Here is a 26,855-nt window from a genome sequence, read left to right as displayed (position 1 = left end):
GAATTGAATTTCAACTTGGCCGTAATATTTATTCGGGTTAGACAAAGCCTTGACAGTAGCCCAAAACTTACTCACACCGGTGGAGAGGTTGCAAGACTTCATGTGCTCTATCTATTTCGTCCGAATATGATGGTTTACCATTCGCCGCGTCTCTAAGTTGAGATCCAATTTTCGGGGATCCCCGGGATCGGCATGGCGTAAAGTGTCGCGTTCATTAGCTAAAACGGCTGCTTCGGCTATGAAATTGGGGCGGATTTCCGCTATTCCGCGGAAGCGACGTTCGCCAACGCATATTTCTGTAGGAATGGGTAAAGCGTTGAAGGTGCTCTCAGTAAATTCTGTGAAGCCGACCCAGTTAGCTTTCTTAAAGTTAAGGAAGGTGCGGTTGTCCACGGAAACAAAATCAAGAGGTTTCCCGATGGAGATAAATATGGGCACATGGTCTGATGCTAAAATTAGCAAAATACAACAGGTTATGCTATTTATCAGACTCCCGCTAGCAACGGTAATATCGGGTGAGCTATTACAGGTGCCCATAACTCTGGTGGAGGCTTCGTTATTCATTGTGCAGAATGTCGAATCGTCAATCTGTTCCGCCAGCTCCATCGCCCTACGATCGCTTGACAGGCAGGAATACCAAAGATCGTGGTGATATCCTGTAGGGCAACCTGTAACTGGGGGGATGTATATATTAACTATTTCGAGCTCGACATCGCCTGACCGGATAGCTATACCCTGACATTCTAGGGTAGTATCCCAGCGGTTGATATCTTCATCGATTAGACGATACTGAACGGTGTTGTGCAATATGAAGGCTAGGCCACCACCATTATCTTGCTCGCGATCCTTACGTATAACGTTGGAACCGGCGCAACTCATAAGATTTGAGCGGCTGTTTAACTTGGTTTATTGAATTGCAGATATCGATACGCGTTCCCGATTCATAAGTGCAACTATCTCCTCGATCTTACTCTGGAGTCCGTTGCAGTTAAATTGAAGAACGCAGGTTTGTCGCTGGTGTCCGTGGGTGATCCTGTGGTTGAGGGAGTGGCGTGTAGGTGGTGTTTGTTGCAGCTGCAGCACCCGCAGGGGCGGTTGTCGCACTGTGGTCTTGATTGGCGAGGCCACTGTTGTGTGTTGTGGGGGCAGACTCCTGCAGTATGGGGAGACTCACTCCACTAACGCGTGGTGCGCAGGCCGGAACACTTAACTGATGTGACGTTCCGACGTATGAGGGTCTGACGCACGGAACAGACTGTGCGAAGAACCAAGAATTGCTAATTGCTTCTTGCACGAGGATTTAAGCGGGATGAAGGATGGGGTGGAAGGGGGTGGTCCAAGTCAGAGTGGGAGCTGTGTCGCCTGTTTGAGCTCCTGGGGAACGTGGAGGTCCTCTGTTGGCCACTCGGAGTGAGTGGCGGCGGGGCGCGCGAACTATGTGCAGATTGCACAGGCGTAGAGGCTAGTGTCGCAGTATTGCGTAGGCAACAGAGGGTCACGTAACTCGTGATCCACTCCCTTTGAGTCTTAAGGCCTGAGCAGGTCTTAAGATGGCTTCATCCATTGCAACACACCTGACGGAGTTAGAATTTGGATGGAGCCTTTTTGCGCAAACACAGCAGAAAAATTTCTCCGGGACCGGGTTGGACTCAATGCCAGCACGAGTAAGGAGGATACGGAGCAACTTTGATTCAAGGCATTGCTCCAATAACGGCAAACAAAGATTAACACTTACCGATCCACAGGGTGTTAGATCGCCGAAAAAACATCCCTTGGTCGGATCCAATTCGAGTCAATTCCGGTGCGTAGAACCGGGGGAATTGAATAGTTTCAGCTCGTCACAAATGCAAGTTAAGATGCTCTCGGCGGTGCATTACAACAAAATAACCATCCTCTATGTTATGCGAGTAGAACGTTAAACGAACACGAAACAAATTATTCGGCTATTGAACGAGAACTGCTTGCTATTGCTTGGGCTACTGATTATTTTAAACCATTCTCGTACGGTACCAAATTTTATATTCTATCAGATCATCAGCCCTTAAAATGGCTTTTCATTAAATCGCAGGGGAAAATGAGTCCAAGTCGTTAATCAAGTTAAGCGAATTTAATATAAATATTTCTTACACTAAAGGAAAAAAAAACTTAGTAGCGGACTTTCTTAGCAGAATGAATGCAGGCACTAACGAAATTAACATGATAAATGCATCTAAACCCCTTCGATTTCGATAATTTAGAATCAATTTTAAAAGAACATTTAACAAAAGGAAAAGTTGGAATACAGAGTTAGATTACAATCAATATAATATTTTACAAAATAAATTAACAGAATTATTTGCTGGATTTAAAAATATCAGATTCGTTCGTTGTTCATATCATGCAAAAGACATTGAAACAGAAGAAGAAGCTTTTAAACTAATCAATAATTACCATAAAAATGAAACTGGTCATACCGGTATTGATGAAAATTACTTTGGACTAAAAAAGATAATTTATATTTCTAATTTGAAATTTTAAACCAATTAAGACTGGATACCAAGAATAATTACCACACTACATTTATATCAACAAGATGATAAGACACTACATGACCTCAAATTAATAAAGTGACCATCTTTGTTAACTCTGCTCCATACTAATAAATTCGAATCCTTTACGAAGTGGCGAAAAATACCAATTCAGAATTTTTCGGGTTTAAAACACAAACATACGTAAACAATATTCTGTTTAGAAGTCACAGATTCTACATCTATCCGAATCTCTATCATAAGTTATACAATCCCTCAAGCCATATGGTTTCTCTTAAAAAATATTTCCCAAATATGTTATAAAATATACCAAACAAAAATTTTTTGTTCCCGAATTTTCTTATTCGAAAAGGAAATTACAACAAAATATTTCATTATTTTTCATACATCACAAGCGAAAGTTCGAATACAAAAATTATGGCTAGACTAAGTAGAACTGACTGGGACAAACAAGTGAAACCACATCCTTTAGAAAAGTGGTGAAGTTTGGAAATAATCTGAATGACATTCCGCGGATTTAAATACCGCGATGAATAAGGTTAGGTTAAGTTACAAACGCTTGCTGTCACACCATACATAGTCCTATAGGTCCATTGTAATGCTAATGGATGTTTATTAATACGAATTGAAGCTTACGTAGTGCACGACGTCAACGCTTTTTGCGTAGATTCATAGAGGCTTGATGTATAATTCTGATACTTCATCTAGTCATTGAACTACGAATATCCAAGTTATATAAGCCGTGTTCTAGGTAAGGTGGAACATAAGCAGATGAGATGTTCTAGCGTCTCTCTCGTACCTTTTTCCGTGTACTTTCTACACTCGTATATATTGCCCATACGGCATGCATGTGACACCAGCAAGTTGTGGCCTGTGATTAGGCCAACAACCACCCTGCTATCTTTTCGAGATCGTGCGCTTATAAATCTTGGTATTTTCTTTCCTCTCCACGTCTTCACCTCATCTTGATACGTCTGTTAACCCTTTCGGAAATTTCTATGTGTATAATCCTTTAACGATTTTCATATATCCTGAATTGGTTCGGTAGTCAAGCGGAAGTAACCGATTATTTTACACATGGCTCAAGCAGCTCATGACTTCCAATCCTAGATCAAGCATCTTCTAGGAATCCAAAGAACATCCGTTTGAAGGCGAGCTAAAGTGAGAAAGCGAAACATCCCCTGTACAGGGTTGTGCTATAGGCTTGGGACACGCCACGTAAAAACCGCCCCCAATGCACAACGTCCGGTGTGTTTTACGTGGGCACCTGCTGACGACAGCCTTACTCCACGGCGCTCAAAAGCACAGCGGATCAAAACAATGCGTTGATCAGCGCCCTGAGAATGCTAAGCACTTTCAGTACCAATTGGCAGTGTGGAATGGACACACTAACCACATTGGTAGGGTTCGAGGCCCATCTAAAACCTTTGCCGTACTTTGGGTCCGGCACCCGGTTGCAATGCAACTCCACATTCAACTGACAAGGTCAGCTCTTCCCGCATTTGGGCTTGAACCACAACCACCACGATACTCCCCGAGTGGCCAGTCCGCATGAGCAGGTTGGAGTTACCTCCAAGAGCTCCTGCCCGTGGTACCAGAATTGAGTCTCCGGTCAGACCTCGTAGCCGAAACTACTACCAGTTGAGCTTTCATACGGCTCTGGACTGGTGGCCAAGGGTTGGACCCCATACACACATCACTTACACACACCAAACATACAGAAACTAACCCTAACTTCCAGCTATTCGCATTCGCCGCTTAAAGCCCCCAATGAACAGTAAAATACAGCCATGGATGAGATAAAGGATAACGATTTAAGGACATGCACCTGGAATGTCCGGTCCCTTACTTGGGAAACTGTCGCTGTCAAGCTGGTTGATGTCCTCTTTTGAGTAAAGGCTGACATCACCGCCGTCCGAGAAATGTGATGGACGGGGCAAGAGCTGAGGCGAGTAGGTAATTGTGGCATTTCCTACAGTGCTCATATAAAGAAGCCCAGATTCGGTGCGGGATTCGTGGTAAGACAGAGATTGTGGTTGAACATCTAGTTAAAAAACGTGCTTGGCGACTTCACTCTTTAACGGAAAGTTCGAAATCGAGAAGTTAAATCACACCAGCCAGCCGAATGGTTTTCTACCCGACTTGCATCCTTGCTCTCTGAGAACACTCATCAGCAACTCGATATAAGGGAACTGTGAGACTCCATTTCAAGGTCCGTACGTACATCTGCAACCAAAACAAGTAATGAAGGGCTAAGTTCGGGTGTCACCGAACATTTTATACTCTCGCATGATAAAGTGATAATCGAGATTTCATTATACGTCATTTACATATTTTTCAAATACCGTATTTGTGTAAAGTTTTATTCCGCTATCATCATTGGTTCCTAATGTATATACTCGTATTATACAGAGAAGGCATCAGATGGAATTCAAAATAGCGTTATATTGGAGGAAGGCGTGGTTGTGAACCGATTTCACCCATATTTCGTACATGTCATCAGGGTGTTAAGAAAATATTATATACCGAATTTCATTGAAATAGGTCTAGTAGTTCCTGAGATATGGTTTTTGGTCCATAAGTGGGCGAAGCCATGCCCATTTTCAATTTTTAAAAAAAGCCTGTGTGCAGCTTCCTTCTGCAATTTCTTCCGTAAAATTTAGTGTTTCGAACGTTTTTTGTTAGTCGGTTAACGCACTTTTAGTGATTTTCAACATAACCTTTGTATGGGAGGTGGGCGTGGTTATTATCCGATTTCTTCCATTTTTGAACTCTATATGGAAATGCCTTAAGAAAACGACTCTGTAGAGTTTGGTTGACATAGCTATAGTAGTTTTCGAGATATGTACAAAAAACTTAGTAGAGGGCGGGGCCACGCCCACTTTTCCAAAAAAATTGCGTCCAAATATGCCCCTCCCTAATGCAATTCTTTGTGCCAAATTTCACTTTAATATCTTTATTTATGGCTTAGTTATGACACCTTATAGGTTTTCGGTTTCCGCCATTTTGTGGGCGCGGCAGTAGGCCGATTTTGCCCATCTTCGAACTTAAGCTTCTTATGGAGCCAAGGAATACGTGTACCAAGTTTCATCATGATATCTCAATTTTTACTCAAGTTACAGCTTGCACGGACGGACGGACGGACAGACGGACGGACGGACAGATAGACATCCGGATTTCGACTCTACTCGTCTCCCTGATCACAGAACAGCTGGTACGATGAGGAGTACCGTGTCACAGCGGAGAGAAAACAAAATGCCTACCTCGCAACGTTACAATCGACTACAAAACGTGCGGGATAAGATAGATACCGAAAGCTGAAGAGAAAGGCGAGACGCATTTGCAGACAAAAAACAGAGAAAGGCCGAATTGCGTGACTATGAAGAGCTTGAGAAGCTGGCCGACAAGGATGACGCTCGAAAATTCTACGAAAAGCTGCGGCGACTATCACAAGGTCTCAAAACCGGAGCATATTCCCGTGGAACCCCCAATCTGTGATCTAGCAACTGATGTACAGAGCGTTTTAAAATTATGGAGAGAACAGTACAGGAGAATCCACACACACCACCTCTTCGTCGATTTCAAAGCTGCTTTCGACAGCACGAAAAAGAGCTGCCTTTATGCCGCGATGTCTGAATTTGGTACCCCCGCAAAACTAATACGGCTGTGTAAACTGACGTTGAGTAACACCAAAAGCTCCGTCAGGATCGGGAAGGACCTCTCCGAGCCGTTCGATACCAAACGAGGTTTCAGACAAGGCGACTCCCTATCGTGCGACTACTTCAACCTGCTTCTGGAGAAAATAGTTCGAGCTGCAGAACTAAATCGAGCAGGCACAATCTTTTATAAGAGTGTACAGCCGCTAGCGTATGCCGATGATATTGATATCATCGGCCTCAACACCCGCGCCGTTAGTTCTGCTTTCTCCATACCGGACAAGGAAGCAATGCAAATGGGTCTGGAAGTGAACAAGGGCAAGACGAAATATCTCCTGTCATCAAAGAAACAGTCGTCGCACTCACGACTTGGCTCTTACGTCACTGTTGACAGTCATAACTTTGAAGTCGTGGATAATTTCATCCATCTTGAAACCAGTGTAAACACCAACAACAACGTCAACCTGGATTTCCAAAGAAGGATAACTCTTGCCAACAGGTGCTATATCGGAGTTGGTAGGCAATCGAAAAGTAGAGTCCCCTCTCGACGAAAAAAACTCAAACTATATAAGTCACTCATTATTCCGGTCCTGCTATATGGCAGAGGCTTTGACGATGACAACAACTGATGAGTCGACGTTGCGAGTTTTCTGGAGAAAAGTTCTGCGAAAGATTTATGGTCCTTTGCGCGGTGGCCACGGCGAATATCGCATTCGATGGAACGATAAGCTGTATGAGATATATGACGACATTGACATAGTTCAGCGAAATAAAAGATAGTGGCTACACTGGCTAGGTTTTGTTGTCCGAATGGACAAAAATTCTTCATCTCTGAAAGTATTCGACGTTGTACCCGCCTGAGGAAGCAGAGGAAGAGGAAGACCTCCACTCCGTTGGAAGGACCAAGTGGAGAAAGACATGGCTTCGCTTGAAATATCCAGTTGGCTCCACGTAGCGAAAAGAAGAAACGACTGGCGCGCTGTTGTTAACTCCGCTATAATCGCGTAAACGGTGACTGCGCCAATAAAGAAGAAGAAGAAAATCTTATATACAACTTGGGCATTTTAAGAATAAATTAGTCGTAATATATTGGGTTCTGGATGGTAAAATTTAGTGTCTCTAGCATATTTAGTTATTGATTTATCAAGCTTTTAGTAGGTTTTACCCAACTACAGCTTTATAACTTAATTTTGTGCTAAGTTAAGGCAGTATTCCGCTTACACCCAGCTACGAAATCGAAATTTGTTTAAGGAACCCAACCAAGTTTAATAGAGATATCTCAATTTTTACCCAAGTTACAGCTCGCATAAAATTTTCTCGTCATCCTGATCATTTATATACTCGTACTAGAAAACCCGGCGAACTCCGCTTCGCCACCAAATTGCTTCATTTTATGTAACATTTCATTTGGTGATTAAAAGATAAAAAAATTTTTTTTTTTGTCTTATATTTGAAAAGGAAAAATTATATTTCATTTCACAATAGTTATAAATTCATTTCGATTACAAAAATTAAGTGTTATTTAGTTGAACTTCTCTAAGTAAATGAAAGTGAATCCAAAGTAAATACGAATCGAAGCGTTATAAGTGTCCGCAAATTATCCGTTTCATTATAGTGCTCTTTGACCCCGAAGCCGTTGTCCTGCGTGAAATTAAGTGTTTTGACAACATTTTTTGGTTTTTGTTCCGATGTACAGAAAAGATGGTTTTCCAACTCGTGAGCACGCCACGTATATCTAACCGTGTGAAAAACATAGCATTTCCAAATTTGTGCCACACACTATGGGACTATTCTTGTGTCCTGTTGATTGTCATCTCGAATGCAATTTTCACTCGAAACGGAATTTGTTTGAATTGAAAATGGCAAATCGTTAGAACTCAAAGAAATTCGTAGAATCAAGCATTCTGCCCCTTTGTATTTGATAGCGCAGATTGCGGAACATAATATCGACAGATCCAACTTTGAGACGCAAATGATGCGGTGGCATACCAAGCCTCTCCAAAGAATTTAGAAATTCCTCTGGATAATTCACGGCGTCGTCTTCATTGTCAAGACGATCGATCGATTTGTATGAGCGCAAGTCTCCCGGAATTTGACTTTGAATCTTCTACATCGGTATTTTTGGCAGCTAACATTGCGCGTGCACTTAAGGAATCACCGTTACAATAATTTGGCCAATATCCGAACATTCGTGATGAGTTCATCTTTCGTGAATTGATAAACGACAGATGGAATTGATATCGAACCACCGGAATTGATCCATTTCCAATTTTTAGACGCGGATTTGAAGGCTGATTTGTCTAAATGTTTATAGCGAAAAGTGTGCGTACTTCATTTTCATTCCAGTGATTAACATGTTCCAGCAATTGTAATTGCTGGCTTACTTCTCCAAAATTTGCACACACCGTACCATTCACAGTACGCAATGACTCAAATATGTTGAACCGCGTACATTAATCAATAGCAACCGAAGGTAGAAACAATCGTCGTTTTTCGGGTGGATTGTGTAAATTCGTCCTAATGCATTAGTTGATAACACACCGGGATGTCAATCTGCTGGTTGGCCGTGCTTTCTGCGCAACTATTTCTTTGACGATGCATTCCAGGTATAATATCAAGGTATTTCCGAATAGAGCAATGTTCACGCAAACGGATCACTGACGAAAGTTGAGAAAAAACTCGTCAATGTTAATTTTGTTGCTGGCGGTGTTTCCACTGGCTGTACTGTATTCTCTGGGTTGAAATATACTCTCCAATTTAACTGCGAGACGCACAACAGTCGGAAAACGTTCATGAATTGCAAAAGTAAATATCCTACAAAGCGCTTTATTGCAGTTCACGTATCGACCGTATCGTTCGTTCAATAACCGCCATGTTGCTTCCTTTGGTAACGGAATTACAAACGTATTTTATCGATTACACCAAACTGAAATACTCAACAATGATATGAGTTTTGAATGTGAATTACACAATAATGGCAAATATGATACGATCCATGTGTTGTCAACTTCAATATTCATTCTTCTAATTTGAATGCTGAATGTTCTGCCATTGTCGTCTGGTGAGCGACGCCTATACAGTGCATATCAATCATTTCAATTTTGAGTTTCCGAAAGAAAAGCACTTGGATAGTGTTTCGTGCATTTATTGTCAGACATACAACCCGAAGTGGGATTGTGGTGTCCGCAAGGTCCATGAACCATATTGGTTTTCACCATTTGGTATAATACTGTATCTTTCTCTGCATAAGGAATTTCCGCAGAAATGAGTCCATCAGTTTGATCTGGTATAACCACCATCCACCATCTAAAGAAGAATGTGTGCGTGCGGCTAACTTTTTTTTGCTATTCAACAGAATACATCCAGCATCTAACAGCACCATATATATGTACCATACGTTGCTTCAAGATAAAGTCCATCAAACATCGCTGCTGTTGTTTGAAAAGTCGTGCTGGGACATCGTGACGATCGCTTGCTGATTGACCGCGTTCCATAATTCCACATGTATGTCATCGCATCCTGGAAGTAGTCGTTCATGTGTCATGGGCTGCCATACGTTGATGGCAATAGGAACGCCGACCGATATTAGCGCGACCTCTTCGTGGCTTCGTAAGAAATTTCAATCTGTAATTGATCACTTTATGTGAAACATAACGTTTTCACTGAATAATTTTCAATAATTTTTCTTTTGAATTGAATGATTCAAATATTTGACAAATAAAAATATTGAAAAATAAAACAAACAAAAATTGAAAAAGAAGTTTGTATGGAAAAATGATACTTTTTGGGAATTTTCCAATTTCCCTTAACATTTAGGAGGATGAATAATAGATGTTGTCCGATTCTCCACCCTAGCCGATATGCACGCTAAGATTCACGAAAATCGGTCGAGCGGTTTCAGAGGAGTTCAATAATGTTGTCACGGTGTACATTATTGAACTCCTCTGAAAGCGCTCGACCGATTTTCGTGAATCTTTCGAGAATTTTATATATTAGATGTACAAGTATAACCCTATATCTGTCTCGCTTAGTTTTATGTGATACGTACAACCTTAAGGTGAACAAAACTATAATACTCTGTAGCAACTGGTTGTAAGAGTATAAAACTGTTCGCTGGGTTTCATTAAGGTGCCTCATATACCATCGCCAAACATATAGAGGAAAATCAGCGGAATGTTTAAAAATCGTGGCAAGTTTTCGGCCAATTGTATCTAGTTTTGCAAAGAGATAAACTGTTCTGACTCTTTCATTCAGATAACTCAAATATTGCCCGATGAAACTTTGTTTGGATTAGGAGAACTTTCGCCCATACAGGGGCATAGTTTAAAGGAATTATTACTGCAAAATTTTATCCCGTTACATAAGTTACGTCATGATTTGTGTACTGGAAAGTTAAAGAATTAAATCAAATTTAAAATTGTGTTATATGGAAAGGAGGCGTGATTTTAATGTGATTTCGCCTATTTTTGCAATGTGACATGGGATGATAAAAATAATGACTGGCACAAAATTTTGCCGAAATCGGTTTCCTGGATCCCGAGATACATATATGATTTCAACAAAAAGTGGGCGGTGCCACGCCCCTTGTCTAATTTTCACAACGTTTCCCATAAAGAGCTCTCATACATTCTAGGGGATTAAATTTAATAATTCTGGCGTAATTAGTTATTGATTTATTGCGTTTTTAGTAGCTTTTCACAGTACCATTACAATATAGGGAGTGAGCGGGGTTATCTTCCCATTTCATCATTTAATAATGCACATGATTGTTGTAGCTTAAGTGGCTTAGGAGATATGTACGTTAAACTTATTAGAGAGCGAGCCATCCCCACTTTTTCCCACAAGTGCCCTTGCCACTGTGATCCCCTATAACAAATTACAGTTTTATATTTGAATATCCCGCAAATATAAAATTTTGTATAAAATAATTTTAAAAGAAGCAAAACGAAACCGAATTGGCTAACGTAGCCAATAGTTCGGTTTAAATGTGATATTGACAGATATACACTGATACAGTATGTTAATCAATTTAAAGCTTTCCCATAGACAAGTTTTCTTTGCGCGAACACGCGACGTATAATTGTCCATGCGCAAAACAAGGAATCTCCAAGTTGATTCCGCAAACCTGTAAAGATTATCCTTGCGATTTATTTATGGTCTTCGCAAAGGTCAGACGTACTGGATATTAAAAGCGTTTAAAATCGAATTGTAAATCCGTGGATATCATTGGTATCCACGGGATCAAGATATCTTATCCCTTAATTTCCGTTATATATATCACACATCGACTGACATTTTTGATCAAAAGTCAACCATAGATACCGGGATCCCGAATATTTGTACCTAGGAGCTTGAACAGTTTTTATTAGATTTATACAAATTTTTGGTCATAAGGTGGCACACACTAAAGACATTATTCGTGCAAAGTTTTATCCCGTTATATTAATTGCTTCGTGATTTGTGTACTGGAAACTAAACGAATCAAGTGGAATTTGAAATTGCGATATATGGGAAGTAGGCGTGGTTGAAATCCGATTTCACACTGTGACGTACGAATGTAAGAGCAATGCCGCGCACTAAATTTTGCCGAAATCGGTTGGTGGAGTTTGGAGGTATAGGATTTCACCAAAAAGTAGGCGGTGCCGCGCCCATCGTCCAGTTTTCACACCGGCTCCCAGAAACCTTTTCCTTCCTCCTCTCGGTGGTAAAATTTAATGTCTCTAGCATATATAGTTATTGATTTATCGCGCTTTTAGTAGTTTTTGACAGTATCGTTATATGAGAAGTGAGCGGTGTTATCTACCGATTTCATCCCTTTTCACACTGTCGGTAGAAGTTCTTATAAATTTGTACTCAGCAAATTTTGTTGTTCTAGCTTAAGTGGTTTAGGACATACTTGAGATTAAACTTGTTGGAGGGCGAGGCTACGCCACAAGTGCTCATTGTTACTGCGATCCACTGTATCAAATTACAGCTTTATACCTTTATTTAGTACTTTGTTATGGCACTTTATAAGTTTTCGGTTAATGGCAATTTGTAGGCGTGGTAGTGGTCCGATTACGCCTATCTACGAACCCGAAACTTTTTTTGTGCTAAGAAACCTGCAAACGAAGTTTTATCGGGATATCTCAATTTTGTCAGCCTAGTGGTCTGCATATTATGAAACGGTTCTCAAGCGTGGAAAGACAAAAACTCGGCTGGCAAGGTTATGGCATCAGTCTTTTGAGATGCACGTGGTATATTATTCATTAATTGATTACAGAGCCAGTTTTAATCCAGTGTACTACATATTTGGCTGCAGTTCTATTCTACCATTCCCAATATTTAGAAATTTTCTTCTTTTTCAGGAAGGATCAGTTTTAAACTATACGCATATACTTCATCGTTCCCGTTTAATATTGCACTGCTCTGTGCAATGCTTCGAAAAGATTTCTGTATATTTCAAATTATAATAGACCTTTCTAGCAACTGTCCAATTATTACGATATATTGCCATTTTTTGTTGTGTTATTAAATAAATCGGGCGAGTTTGTCCTAAAAAACTGACTGGCTCAGGAGGAATCTGACGGGTTCTAAACAAACTGCCTGGTGCTGGAGCACAATCGGTATAACCCATATGCTTAGAATGCATGGATATGAAAATTTTTACTTATTTCTCTGTATATTTGAATTACTAAAATTTTCAAATGATTCTTACCTGCATTTTGAAAAAATACTTATGTTTTGAAATATAATTTTTGTATTTATGAATTGTATTGAATTTTAACACAAAGAGATAAACAGTATTCTATGTCAAAATCAGCCAAATCGGTTCAGCCGTTCTTGAGGTATAAATGGTGTAACTAACACGACTTCCTTTTATGTATATATCTTATATATAAAAATGGATCGCAAAATGTGTTGCTAAGCGCATAACTCAACAACGCCTGGACCAATTTGGCCAATTCTTCTTTCTAAATGTTCGCTGAGGTTCAAGGAAGGTTTTTACGGCGAGATAAATTCGAATAATTACCGGAAAACCCCTGAAAACCGCCCATTTATTTTTCTCATACAATGAAATGAATGTTTGTTTGTTAGTAACGCTAATGCTCGAGAACGGCTGAACCAATCTTGATGAAATTTTCAGAGGTTGTTCGCTGTGGATCGGGGAAGGTTTGGAAATAAAAAAACTGTATGCTTTTCATGACGAAAAGTCGGAAAATTGTACAATTCCAAAAAATAACCTTTTTTTTATACAATTTTTTTTTAATTTTTTTTGTTTTGTTTTTCGATTATTTGAATCGTTCAAATTTTTCATTTGCTTTCTTTATTCCGGCTATTCAAAAAAAGGTGCGTGGAGTCTCTACGCGCGGATGAAGTTATACTTCTTAGTGATATTCGAAGAAATGCATATCATTTTGTATGAAAGAAAACTAGAAAACTTAAATTCACATTTTATAAATTTATTATACACATAAAATGAAGAATAAAGTAAAGTCAAAATGAAGGAACTTTGACTAGAAAAGTAGTTCTGTCTCTTCGTTGCGGAAGAGAATATGCAGCGTAATCATCTCTCTTTTGTAATCCATCAACACGCGTTGAAGGCCCAGCAGTTATCGGTGAATTGATTCATCAGTAGTTATAGATGCTCCCGCAGAGATTGATGGAACAGAAAACGTTGAATCTTTTTTTACGCGCTCTCTGATATTCCGCAGCGGTTTTCCTCTTCTTCGTTTGACTGCCAGCTATTATTTCGTGCTCGGTATTCACGATAATATTGTGCAGTTTTCCCTCCTCTTGAAACACGGCCTACACTGTCTTTTTCCGCTGTAAAATCAATTTAAAATCAAAATATTAAAATGTTTGCCAATCCAATTGATATTAGTTTCAAGGCACAAGTTTAGTGCACAAGGTGCATCTATTACGGACAATTGAAATATTCAAGAGAAACTTACCATCATATAACCTGGAATCCGCTGTGTTATGCGTATTATCACTGTCATTTATTTTATCAACATTGATCGGAGGTCCAGCCAATTTGGCTGCCATATTGTCTTGTAAAGATCAGGTAGGTCGGAATTCGCCTCGCAATTTTAACATTTTTTACAATTCTCTCACATATTCTAACCGAGAATATGAAGAGACAGAAATATACATATGTATTTATAAAATGATTTCTTTTATATTCCATATGATGGAAATATGTATGTAGAACTCTTTTATTTTTGATTTATTATTTTTCAAATTATTTAATGCTAATTTGATCTTATTTTATAATAACTCATGTTACTCAAGTTGGAAATTTTGCGCAAATAAGACGTGTGCGGGTTAAGTCGTGAATTTTACTCATATTAATTAATTTGAAAGTGCCGAAATGCGAAACGAAATTTCAATAAATTTAAATAAATTTAAGAAAATTTACATGTATTTTCATTTATATTTAATTGTCAATAAATAAAGTTGTCCATTTTTTATTTTCTCACACATTTCAGCCGATTTTTGTATAGAAATTTGACCGGCGTAGAAGCAAAATGCGAAACAATCATACATACATATATTATGTCGTTTGCACATTTGCCTGTATGTTTGCGAAAGCAAATGTTCTACAAAAGCATATTTCTATACTTAAACAAAATTATTAGAACCATCGTATGTTTCTTATGTACATGCATAACCAAACCATACTTAAGTCAGCACAACCTAAGTGTCAATGGTGGTGTTGGTGGTAAGCGCTTGGAAAGTCAAGATGATACCACAGGTCTCAGGTTCGAATCTCGACAGAATAAATTTTTAATTTTTTGCTTTTACCATCGTATACTATACAAATAAATATTTTTCTTACTAATAGAAATTAAATTTATCACAGCAATATTATGTATATGTATATTATGTATATTGCTGTGATAAATTTAATTTCTATTAGTAAGAAAAATATTTATTTGTATAGTATACGATGTTAAAAGGCATACATCTTCTATCCTATCTTGTGCATCTGCACATGCTCATATGAGTATATGTATACGCATGTGCGCGTTCCGAAATTGAAATCATATTTTCATCACTTATCAATATACTTATTACATGTGCGCGCATTGACTTGCATGTTCATACATTCATATATACTTATATGTACATATATTTGCATACATTGCCAAACAAATAATGCACAAGCATACAAACATACATATGCGTACACATATTAATATGTCACCAACAAAAAATTGATCTTCACAAGACAATATGGCAGCCAAATTGGCGAAGAACAAGTGTAGTACATTTTACAACAAAAACGATTTCATTCATGAACGCAGGCGCAAATTCCACAGCGATCTCGCTTCATTCATAAAACAGAGGCCGTGACATCTCCCCGAGCATGCCTTTGCCAACAAGTAGTCTTTTCGCGACAATGGCAAAAGCCAAAAATCATAAATTGCACAACTTTCTGGTGCTTCTCGCAAAAATCTGCGTCGATATGTATTCACGACCATACGTATACATACATACATATTTACGCATGTTTGTAGGCGAAGCTGCTACAGCGGCAAGAGGAGACAATCGGCGGCCATTATTTTACTTATGCCATAGAAATTCTATTGCTACGAATATGGAAATGACAACGAAATAATGCAAATATGCATATTCCTAAAGGTCATTAATTTCTTTGAAAAAATGAAAGGAATGAATGATCCTGAGAAGTATAGTCTTAACTTTTCAACGGCCAACGCAGAACATTTCAACCAAAAGGAATTTATTCATTAAAATCACCACTCAGAAGTCGTTTTATCCGTTATAAGCGAACGATTTTCGAAGAAACATCATTTCTAATATGCCACAAGACAATACTAGAAATGAAGTTCTTTAACCTCACGCTGTCAGGTAAAACGATATACCTCGTCATCGCGGGTCGATTGCCAAAAAATGTAAATGAAGACTAACTACAGAAATGATTCCGTAAAGTATAGCTTTAATTTTTCAACGGCCAACGCAGAGTATTTCAACCAAAAGATACGCAAAATAGTTGAGAATTCGCAGAAATGAAAGACAAACGAAAGAAAAGAAGCATAACTTCAATAATGCACAAGCATACAAACATACATATGCGCACACATGTGAATATGTCACCAACCAAAAATTGAAACATTGTTCTACAAAAAAAACAACAACAGCATGAGCATGGCAACATTGTGTTGTTGGTAGAAAAGCCGAGCTGTGCCGAAAGAAACGAACAAACGATCGACGATTGTCACCGCTTCGCCTGCTGCTCGAACATCTTCGCAGACAAGGTTGCGTTAAATTCACATTGAGCAAGGTTGCGTTAGATTCATATTGAGCAAGGTTGCGCAACCTGAATCTATCGCAACCTTTTCCGAACTCGTCTAGAAGTACAACTTCAAAAATAAATTATTGAAAATTATTCAGTGAAAACGTTCTGAGTGTCTCACACTCGGCGTTCTTTTTGGCATCAACATACATTGGCAGCTCAAGGCACTTGACCGAGTACTCCCAGGATGCGGTGGCATACGTGCGGAATTATGGATCGCGGTCAATCAGCAAGCGATCGTCACGATGTCACAGCACAACTTTTCAAGTAACAGTTACGATGTTTGATGGACTTTGTCCTGAAGCAACGTATATGTGGTGCTGTTAGATGTACTCTGTTGAGTGGCAAAAAAAAGATGTGCCGCAAGCACACATTATTATTTGAATGGTGGTTGTTACACCAGATCAAACTGTTGAAATTATTTCTGCGGAAATTCCTTATGTAGAGAAAGATCAAGTATTATACGAAGTGATGAAAACCAATATGGTTCATGGACCTTGCGGACACTACAATCTCACTTCGGTTGGTATGTCTGAAAATAAATGCACGAAACACTATTCACGTGCTTTTCTTTCGGAAACCCAAACTAGAAATGATATATATCCACTCTATCGCCATCGCTCACCAGACGACAATGGCAGAACATTCAGCATTCAGTTCAGAAGAGTGAATATCGAAGTTGACAACCCACGGATCATACTATATTCACCATTCACGCTTTGTAGGATATTTACTTTTACAATTCATGAACGTTTTCCGACTGTTGTGCGTCTCGCAGCTAATTTGGAGAATGGCCAAAGAGTGTACTTCAGCCCAGAGAATACAGTACAGTCAGTGAAAACACCGCCAGCAATCAAATTAATATTTACGAGTTTTTTATCAACTTTCGTCAGTGATAGGTTTACGAGAACATTGCTCTATTCAGAAATACCTTGATATTATACCTGGAATGCATCGTCGAAGAAATAGTTGCGCAAAAAGCAAGGCCAACCAGTAGATGGACATCCAGGTGTGTTATCAACTAATGCATTAGGACGAATTTACACAATCCACCCGAAAAACGACGATAGTTTCTACCTTTGGTTGCTATTGATTAATGTACGAGGTTCAACTTCATTTGAGTCATTGCGTACTGTAAATGGTACGTTGTGTGCAAGTTTTGGAAAAGTAAGCCAGCAATTACAATTGCTGGAACATGTTAATCACTGGAATGAAAATGAAGTTCGCACACTTTTCGCGATAAACATTTCGACATATCACCCTTCAAATCCGCGTCAATTATGGGATACGAAACAAAAATGACATTGCCGAAGACATTTTACATCGTCTTCGCTAAAAATTGGAAATGGTACAATTCCGATTGATACTTCCGGTGGTTTAATATCAATTCCATTTTGCCATTATCAATTCACTAGAGATGACAACGATTTTTTAAGTGCACGCGCAATGTTAGTTGCCAAAAATACCGATGTTGTTGACTTAAACTGGGAGACTTGACTTCCGTTTCCAGTGAAAATTGCATTCGAGATGACAATCAACAGGACACAAGGATAGTCGCATAGTGTGAGGCATAAATTTGGAAATGCTATGTTTTTCACACGGTCAGATAGGCATGGCGTGCTCACGAGTTGGAAAACCATCTTTTCTGTACACCGGAACAGAAACCAAAAATGTGTTTTTAAGGCTGCTATTGGGGCAGTCCTATCTCAAAATAAACAACCAATACTGAACAGGATTATAGCACAAATGGAAAAGAACTTCGTCACTTAGGAAACTATTTATATGGGGTAGCAAATTTAACTATTTACACAGACCATCAGTCCCTCATATATTCAATATCAGACAAGAATCCGAATACGAAATTAAAAAGGTGGAAAAATTGATTTAAAGAATATGGAACAAAACTTTTTTATAAAGCAGGACACCAAAATGTTGTAGCATACGCTTTATCAAGACATCAAATAAATGCGACTACTGATTGTTCTCAACATTCAGCAGAAATGAACATTTCAAAAGGGTAAAACAACCATTGAATTTATTTAAGAATCAAATTGTACCTATTTATGACCCAGCAAACGTAGGCTTATAAACAAAAACAATTTTTCCAAATAGAGTAGGTCATACAATCAACTACAAAATAAGAATGACTTAATAAAAAAACAAAAAAAACCTTAACTTCGGCTGCACCGAAGCTAATATACCCTTCACAGATGCATTTCTTCTAGTAACTATGTGCTTAGTTTGTATGGAAGCTATATGCTATAGGAATTCGTTCTGACCAATTTTTTTGGAGATTATATTGTTACCTTAAGTAGTAATCCGAGCCAAATTTCGTGAAGATATCACGTCAAATGCGAAAGTTTTCCATACAAGCCCTTGATTCCGATCGTTCGGTTTGTATGGCAGCTATATGCTATAGTCATCCGATCTGAACACTTTCTTCTGATATTACATTATTTCTATAAACAATAACTTATACCAAATTTCGCGAAGATATGTCGTCAAATGTGAAAGTTTTCCATACAAAAACTTGATTCCGATCATTCAGTTTGTATGGCAGCTATATGCTATAGTTAACCGATCTGCACAACTTCATCGGAGATTACATTATTATCTTAGAAAATAACCTGCGCCAACTTTTGTGAAAATACATTGTGAAATGTGAAAGTTTCCCTAATCTCCGAAACTACTGGTTCGAATTGAACAATTCTTTTTGTGTTGGATAGTCCATTTATCGAGAAAGGCTATAGGCTACATAGCATCACGCTGCGAGGAGTGAAGAAACAGTGGTAAATTTGTAAAAAACGGGCGAAATTATTTATCTTTGAGGGCTTCCGTTCCTTGCGCTGCGAAAGCGGTTCAAGTTACACAAAAGTTATGTATGAAAGAATTGTTTCTCTTTTAATGATCTAAAAAAAAGTCTGTGAGTACCGTTTTTGTGATAACTAATTTGGTCGAAATTATTTGTTAGAGTTGTATTAACATAATAACATTAATCTTTATCCAAATAAATGTGTTGTTGGTTAAGAGTATTTAATTCTGAACAAAATTGTCTTTGACGACACTTAATTTCAACGAATAACTTAAAAGATAATATTACAAATAAATAACTCCGAAACAAAATCAACTCGCACTCTGCGCTGTGCTGGCCGGACGGCAAGAAGCGGTGTTTGCGGGCGCGCCGGAGGGGGGTGTAGCTCTACGAGATACCATGCCGCACGGCTCACTCGCGCGGTCGGCTCCGTACTGAACGGTCGAACGCAGCGCTAAATTGTATTTGCGATACATTATCATCGTAATAATACTTTTTAACCCTCATTTGTACTGATGGGTCCAGGCAGACTTTTTTGAACTTTTAATCACCATTTCATATACTAATACACACGTTTATGTTTCAATACTTCACGATATCCTAGATGATATATTTAAGTATGATTTTGTTCATATATATATGTATAAAAATTGATAAATAGTTTTTAAATTATAGTTTTCAACCGAAAAGTCATATTGAGTACTAATGGGTCTGACCAGACCCATGCGCTCATTACGCAAAGGGAACATACTTTTGTATGAATTGGAATGCTCTCTTGTTATTATATTCACGATTTGTTTTGCTCATTTGAATTTAAAGTTCCGTTATCAAAAACATTGTTGGTTTTCACATGTTAGATGTTGTCATTTGAAGTTAGAAGTGAAAAGTGATGTTCACATTCAAGTAAATAATAATCGGTGGTATTCTGTCAAAGTGTGTATTTATTGAATAAAAATGAGTAAAATAGATTTCATATATGATAATGTGTCGCGTAGTGATCCAAATTTTTATGACTTGGTTGCAAATGCTTTGGCAGAAGAGATTGAAAACAACAGTGAAAATGATGCTAATGATCTTGATTTCGGCGCCTCAGAAATAGAAAATGAGTTGGAATTTGAAGCTTCAGATGTTGAAGCTGAACACGAAATTGAAGTCTCTGAAGAATATAGTAGCACAGATAGCGACGATGATTTGAATACTGATGAAGGTAACAACTTTATTGGCAAAGATGGGACCGTTTGGAGTAAGGAAGCACCTCAAAGTAGTCGTGTTCGCTCCCATAATGTACTGCGTTCATTCGGTGGATCGACAATCACATCATGTTCGCCTGTAGAAGTTTTCGATGCGTTTTTTACACCAAACATATCATGCATCATTGTAAGCGAAACCAACAATTACGGTACGAAAAAACCAATGAATGGAACTTTAAAAATTCCAACAAATTGAAAGAATGGCAAAACGTTACAGAAACAGAGCTCAGAGGTTTTCTAGGCATTCTTATAGCAGCAGGAGTCAGCAATAACAATAGTCAGGCTGCGTCAGTTTTATGGAAAACAAACCAATTAAAGCGGCACCTATACGAGATATTTGGAACTTTCTAAATGCAAATCTCCAGAAGAATTTTCGTCCATATAGCGATATAACTGTTGACGAACAACTTTTTCCGTATCGAGGAAGAACGAAATTTACTCAGTACATACCTTCAAAACCTGCTAAGTACGGTATAAAAATATGGTGGGCTTGTGACGCAAAAACTCAATATCCTTTGAGTGGAAATATCTATATCGGAAAAGAACCCAACGAAGGGAGAGCAAAGAATTAAGGGGAAAATGAGCTTATACGTTTGGTTTCAAAATATTCAAATTCTGGGCGCACAATAGTAGCTGACAACTTTTTTTCCACTTTAAATATATGTCAGCGGCTAATAAGCTTGGGGCTGTCCTTCGTTGGAACCCTTTGAGGCAATAAAGCATGTATACCACCTGAAATGAAGAAAAACAAGAATAGGGCAGTTCTTTCATCTGAGTTTGGATTTCATCAAGACAACGTAGCCATTTGTTCATATGTTCCTAAGAAAAACAAAGCGGTAATATTACTGCCCACGGTACATTATGATAAGGAGGTTGAAGGCGTCAAGCGAAAACCAGCAGCAATAACGCATTACAACAAAAATAAAGTTGGTGTTGATGCCATGAACCAAATGCTAACGCATTACACTACCAAAAGAAAAACTAAGAGATGGACTCTTGCATTTTTTTTTTATAATATTGTTGATGTAATGGCATTAGGCAGTTTTATTATATGCAAAGAAAATAACAATTACACTAAATCAGACGATCGTAGAAAGTTTTTATATGATTTGTCCGAAATGTTAGCTCATCCGCAAATCGAGTCGAGACGTAACAATATACATGTAATAAAGCATTCCGTTTGCCGTTCCGCAATTGAAGATATTTTGGGAAAATTTGAGGTATGTATTCAGTAATGTTATATATATATTGCAAACACATTTACAAGTTACAAAATTTATTTTACAGAAACAACCAACTACGCTAACAGACACCAAATGTAAGACTTCAGAAAAGAAAAGGAACTGAAGCTTATGCCATGCTTAAGACAAACATCGTCGTAAAACAAGGTTCTTTTGCCAAGAGTGCGCAGATGCTGAATGTCAACAACATTCAAAATGTTATTACAAATGCTTTAAGTGCATAAAGGAAAATTAATTCAATTTTAAGAGTGTTTAAAATGTTATTTGAAATAAAAAAATTAAAGTTTCTCCAAAATGATGTTAGGTTTGCTTTTGGGTCCAGCCAGGCCCATTGGTACTCTATATGACAATCCAAGTATCCGTCAAAATGAGGGTTAAACACATTTTATTTTGTAGTTGTTTTCTATATAGTAGATATTTTTTTGTTTTAGTATATTACTTTGTTTCTAAAAGTTTCACAGTAATTAATCCTTTTTATACTCTCGCAACAATGTTGCTAAGGAGAGTATTAAAGTTTTGTTCACATAACGGTTGTTTGTAAGTCCTAAAACTAAAAGATTCAGATATAGGGTTATATATACCAAAGTGATCAGGGTGACGAGTAGAGTCGAAATCCGTCCGTGTGTCCGTCCGTCCGTCCGTGCAAGCTGTAACTTGAGTAAAAATTGAGATATCATGATGAAACTTGGTACACGTATTCCTTGGCTCCATAAGAAGGTTAAGTTCGAAGATGGGCAAAATCGGCCCACTGCCACGCCCACAAAATGGCGGAAACCAAAAACCTATCAAGTGTCATAACTAAGCCATAAATAAAGATATTAAAGTGAAATTTGGCACAAAGAATTGCATTAGGGAGGGGCACATTTGAACGCAATTTTTTGGAAAAGTGGGCGTGGCCCCGCCCCGTACTAAGTTTTTTGTATATATCTCGGAAACTACTATAACTCTGTCAACCAAACTCTACAGAGTCGTTTTCTTCAGGCATTCCCATATACAGTTCAAAAATGGAAGAAATCGGATAATAACCACGCCCACCTCCCATACAAAGGTTGTGTTGAAAATCACTAAAAGTGCGTTAACCGACTAACAAAAAACGTCAGAAACACGAAATTTTACGGAAGAAATGGCAGAAGGAAGCTGCACCCAGGCTCTTTTTAAAAATTGAAAATGGACGTGGCGTCGCCCACTTATGGACCAAAAACCATATCTCGGGAACTAATTGACCGATTCCGATGAAATTCGGCATATAATATTTTCTTGACACCCTGATGACATGTACGAAATATGGGTGAAATCGGTTCGCAACCACGCCTTCTTCCAATATAACGCTATTTTGAATTCCATCTGATGCCTTTTCTGTATAATACGAGAAGATACATTAGGAACCAATGATGATAGCGGAATAAAACTTTGCACAAATACGGTATTTGAAAAATATGTAAATGACTGATAATGAAATGTCGATTATCACTTTATCATGCGAGAGTATAAAATGTTCGGTGACACCCGAACTTAGCCCTTCCTTACCTGTTTCTACATTCTTTTTATTCATTTTCTACGTTCCTTCTTTGTCACTATAATGCCTAGAAATATAACTCAGCTTTCTCGGCAGACTGCTAATGCAAAGCGCCAGCGAGTTTTGCGCAGCAATGAAACTGAGGATGAGAATATGCATAGGTTGGGTACTCAACGAGCAATCAGTGAACAAAACCGTGCTAGGGAATCGAGCGTTGGACGTTCGCAGCGTCTCGCCTCACAAAGTTTCCGAACTTTGGCGAACCGACAACGGGAATCAAGCGCTGAACGATCTCAACGTTTCCCGAACTTTGGCTAGCCGTGATCGAGAATCAAACGCTGGACGTTCTCAACGTTTGGCCTCATAGAATTCCCGAACTTTGGCTGGCCGCAATCGGGAATCAAGCGCTGAACGCTCCCATCGATTAGCACAGCAAATCTGCAGGAAATAGAACTCGCAGGCAACGAGTTGAGTGCAGTAATTTATTGAATGCTGCGTTTATTTATGATTGCACCCTTGACTATACTGAGTTAAATGATATTGATATTGGTAAAATGGATAAAATTTGCAACTTATGCCAAGCAAAAAAATGGGCGGCGTAAGCTCCTGGACTGTGTTGTAGTGGTGGCAAAATAAATATACCTATAATTCCGCAACCTACAACAGTTTTAAAAGAACTCATATCAGGCTCACATCCATTATCAAAGCATTTCTTAAATCACTCAAGACAATATAATACACTATTTCAGATGACTTCATTTGGTGACAAAGAAATTCGGGAAACTTTTTGCCCACTTTTAAAGTCCAAGGGCAAGTTTATCATTTGATCGGTGATTTACTTCCAGCTGAAAGGGCACAACCCGAATTTTTGCAAATATATTTTGTTTCCCATGCAGATCAGATATCTTTGCGCTCAAATTTAAACCCTTGCTTGCAAATCGATCTTATCGACGTTCTCCAAACATATCTTCACGATCATAATACGTATACTAAAAGTTTTAAGTACAATCTGGAAAATAGAACGCCCAATGATTTAAAACTTATTACTCATGCTGATGTGAAACCGCCTAACGAGCATCGAGGTCGGTATAATGCGCCGGTAGTAGATGAGGTAGCTGTTCTTTTAATCCACGAAGACAGAGGTCCCCGAGATATTGTGTTGACTGAGAGAGATGGTCGACTTCAACGAGTTTCTGAAACTCATCGGTCTTATGACCCGCTTCAATATCCCTTACTATTTCCCTTTGGAAACGACGGATACTGTATTAATATCCCACAGCAGGATGCTACTGCTAGATCTAAAACAGTATCATGTATGCAGTTTTATGCATTTAGACCATGGTGAGAATAAATGACTTTAGCAACATACATTATTTCAAAGGATTATTCAACCAATATTGTGTTGATGTGACGGCAAAAATGATTTACGAGAGGCTTGACTTCATCAAAAGAAATAAAAAAAAATTGAGAGCAGAAGAGATGCCGTCGTAAATGATGGGAATATAAACGCTTCTAATATTGGCCAGCACGTTATATTGCCGTCGTCATTTACAGGATCCCCCAGATTCATGAATGAAAAGAGTCAAGATGCCATGACATATGTCAGGAAATTTGGAAGACCTGATCTCTTCATTACATTTACATGTAACTCAAAATGGCCGGAAATAAAAATTGAGTTATTACCTCATCAACATTCTTACGACAGACATGATTTGGTTTCTAGAGTATTTCATTTAAAACTCAAGAAAATGATAGACCTACTAACCAAGAAGAATATTTGGACCATCGAAAGCCTTTGCTTTTTAAAGCGTAGAATGGCAGAAAAGAGGTTTACCTCACGCCCACATTTTATTGTGGCTGGCTAACAAAGTACAACCAGATTCTATAGATGCAATAATATCGGCTGAAATACCTGACATACAACAAGATCCAATTCTTCATAATATTGTCATAAAAAATATGATGCATGGTCCTTGCGGATTTCATAATCCTGCGTCACCATGTATGAAAGAAAACGTTTGTTCTAAAAAGTACCCTAAATATTTTATTTCGGAAACACAAACCGGGGATGACGGTTACCCATCCTACAGGCGCAGGTCTCCAGATAATGGTGGAAACACAGCAGTAATTCGTGTCAAAGGTACAGAAATGATAATCGTTGGGTGGTTCCCTATAATCCAGTGCTATCACGAATTTTCAATGCACACATTAACGTAGAGTTTTGTCAATCGGTCAAAGCAATTAAGTACATCTGTAAGTATATTCATAAAGGTTCTGATCAAGCCACATTTTCTTTACAAATGAATAACGATGAAGTAAAAAGATACCTAAATGGTCGCTATATAAGTTCCTCGGAAGCGTTCTGGAGAATTTTCCAATTTTCTATTCATGAACGTTTTGGCAGTAGTTCATTTAGCAGTTAATTTGGAAAATGGACAAATTGTTTATTTTTATAATAATGAAAATCTCCAAGATCGTGTTAACAATCCTTCATCAACGACACTTACAGCGTTCTTTGATCTTTGCAGAAGCGACGATTTTGCAAAAACCCGTTTATATCACGAAGTTCCTCAGTATTACGTGTGGCAAAGAAATTAATTTTCTAGAAGAAAACGTGGGCAAGATGTTGAAGGATATCCCGGTGTAAAAAAAAAAACCAACTTTACCGTGTTTACAACATTCATCCAACTCAAACTGATTGTTTTTATTTAAGGATGTTACTGCAATATGTTCGCGGTCCAGTGTCATTTGAACATCTAAGGACCGTGAATGGTGTTATTTTCCAAACTTATCAAGGCGCTTGCAAGGAATTAGGTGTACTGGAGGGAGATGAACATTGGCAAAATACCGTGTCCGATGCTGTCATAATTAAGAGAATTATTTACCATCATCCTTACTTTTGGCCAACCATCTGACCCCTTAGAGTTATGGAATAAATTTCGTAATGCTTTATGTGAAGATATATTAAACAGACTGCGTAATGAGAATCAGGATATGACATTAGCATATAATGATGATGTATACAATGATGGACTAATCATAATTGAAGAAAAAATTTATGAGATTTGCGACAAATCCCTAACTCATTTTGGGTTTCCTGCATCAAAAAGAAATTATTCGCTTTTGGACCCGTTAGAGGTAGCATTGCGAAAACCATATGATATAAATGAATTAAATGAGTATATTATTCAAAATGAACCAAGATTTGTTAATGACCAAGTGACAGCGTATAATGGTGTTCTGCAAAGTGTTCGTTTCAATGAAGGAAGAATTTTTTTTTTTGGTTGCTCCCGGTGGGACCGGCAAGACCTTCATTACTAATCTTATATTAGCAAAAGTAAGGTCTCAGGGACAGCTAGCCTTAGCAGTAGCGTCGTCAGGTATCGCTGCAACTTTATGGACGCACAGCTCATTCCACTTTTAAAGTTCCCCTAACTGTTTCTTTAGAGAAAGATAGCGTGTGCTCTATACGTAAAAATGGCCCTTTGGGAAAAGATTTACAAGATGTCAGTTTAATAATCTGGGACGAATGTACCATGATCCATAGAGCTC

The 26,855-nt window shown here is 38.4% G+C and overlaps 1 protein-coding gene and 1 pseudogene across 1 annotated transcript in view; both read right to left on the bottom strand.

Moving 5' to 3' along the window:
- Positions 1–26,855, bottom strand: part of LOC126765687 (craniofacial development protein 2-like) — a 358,297-nt gene that overhangs the window by 316,318 nt on the left and 15,124 nt on the right. The window lies entirely within an intron of this gene.
- Positions 15,927–16,129, bottom strand: LOC126766337 (small nucleolar RNA U3; annotated as a pseudogene).

Source organism: Bactrocera neohumeralis, unplaced genomic scaffold (genome assembly GCF_024586455.1).
Source record: "Bactrocera neohumeralis isolate Rockhampton unplaced genomic scaffold, APGP_CSIRO_Bneo_wtdbg2-racon-allhic-juicebox.fasta_v2 cluster11, whole genome shotgun sequence".
Classification (NCBI taxonomy): domain Eukaryota; kingdom Metazoa; phylum Arthropoda; class Insecta; order Diptera; family Tephritidae; genus Bactrocera; species Bactrocera neohumeralis.
Note: the sequence above shows the minus strand (reverse complement) of the source record. Positions and strands in the feature narration are given on the sequence as shown.